General features: G+C 46.1%; 1 non-coding gene across 1 annotated transcript; it reads left to right on the top strand.

Annotated features, from left to right (window-relative positions):
• Positions 1-651: 651 nt before the first annotated feature.
• Positions 652-724, top strand: TRNAF-GAA. Its single transcript has one exon. It is a non-coding gene; the product is annotated as a tRNA-Phe (tRNA).
• The last annotated feature ends 811 nt before the right edge of the window (positions 725-1,535 follow it).

Genomic DNA, 1,535 nt, shown 5'->3' with positions numbered 1-1,535 from the left:
CGCCCGCAGATTACAGCCTGGAAATAAGCGTGTGAGACTAACTCCTGTTCTCCCTGACAGGGCCTCCCCTAGACCAAGTGGCATCCCAGGCAAGAAGTGTCTTCAGTGCCCCCCAGCCCCGCTCCATATGTTAAACCATTGAATACCTTATTTTTATTGCATTTGTAGCTCATTTCATGATTTCGATGCACAATCTGGATGCAGGATTTTCTCTATCATATAAGACAATAAATGTTCATGCTAGGATGTGTAAATCTGTATTTATTCATGCCATATATAAGCAAATTAAAAAATCATTTCTTTTAAGCATATAGAAACTTTTAATTTTGACAGTAACTGAAATGTACTAACATCTAGAAATGGAGCACTCACCAGCACAGGGTGGGCCAGTATTAAATAGTGTTACAGTCGGAGACAGACAGCGTTAGGATGTTAACCCCAGGCCCTGTGTTCAAAGGTCGCTTCTCTCGCCTTTCCCCCATGAACTGAAGTGCAGCATTTGAGAGATCCAGAGATTAGTTGATGACGTTTCCAAGTGCTAAAATAGCGAGCGATGTCCATCTTGCTTTGGCCATTGTTGATTGGAGAGATGGTTTATGGAGAATAAACTTCAAGGTGAGGAAAGGCAGCCCAAAAAGGCCCTTTGCAGGTGCTGAAGTAGCTCAGTTGGGAGAGCATTAGACTGAAGATCTAAAGGTCCCTGGTTCAATCCCAGTCTTCAGCAGACTGTTTTATCCCTCTTCATGCAGCAGTGGGCTCTTTCCTGGAAGCCCAGCACTGCCTTTACTCAATGCAAGTCCCTCATTTTGGGCTTCACTGCAGGAAAAGGCAGCATGGGCTTCTGCACCCAGTTGGCCCACCGGACATTTCTTTCTTCTCTTGCTGCTTCTCAGCAAGGGGAAGAAAAAGAAGCTCCCCCTCAAGTTAGAGTCACAAGGGTGATGTAAGGACGACTTCCTGATCCCTGGCTCCAGTCCTCTGCTCTTCCAGCTGACCCATCAAAGAGCTGCTGCCAGTTTCTCCAGGTTCGCCCATCAGTGTGTGCCAGGGTGAGCACCACCAAAGTGCAGGGAATTTGAGGGCAGGGCAGGGCAGGGCAGGGCATTGTAATGGAGTTTCTGTAGTGTAGTGGTTCTCACATTTGCCTAACCTGCATCGAGCCAGCTAGGCAGAACTGACACCAACTTGTCTGGGGTGTTTCCCAGTAGCAGAGCACAAGTGTGAAATACGGGCAGCATAGAACCAATACTCATAACGTCAACTACAAAAATGATACACATCTAGAGATAGCATCATTATAATCAGCCAATCAGAACCTCTCCATAGACCCCTTACACAACAACCTTTATACAATATTGGCTGCAAATATAGAGCAGCGGTTGCAACAGTGATCTATACAGTTACAGATTATGACAATAACATCACAGGAGGTGACACGGCATCAGTGAGACTGATACTGGAATACTGCCTCCAGATTCGGTGCCCTCGTTTGAAAAAGATGTTGTGAAATTAGAGTTTGGGGCAGCAAAGAGCCA

Source organism: Mauremys mutica, unplaced genomic scaffold, assembly GCF_020497125.1.
Source record: "Mauremys mutica isolate MM-2020 ecotype Southern unplaced genomic scaffold, ASM2049712v1 001365F_np12_obj, whole genome shotgun sequence".
Classification (NCBI taxonomy): Eukaryota; Metazoa; Chordata; order Testudines; family Geoemydidae; genus Mauremys; species Mauremys mutica.
Note: the sequence above shows the minus strand (reverse complement) of the source record. Positions and strands in the feature narration are given on the sequence as shown.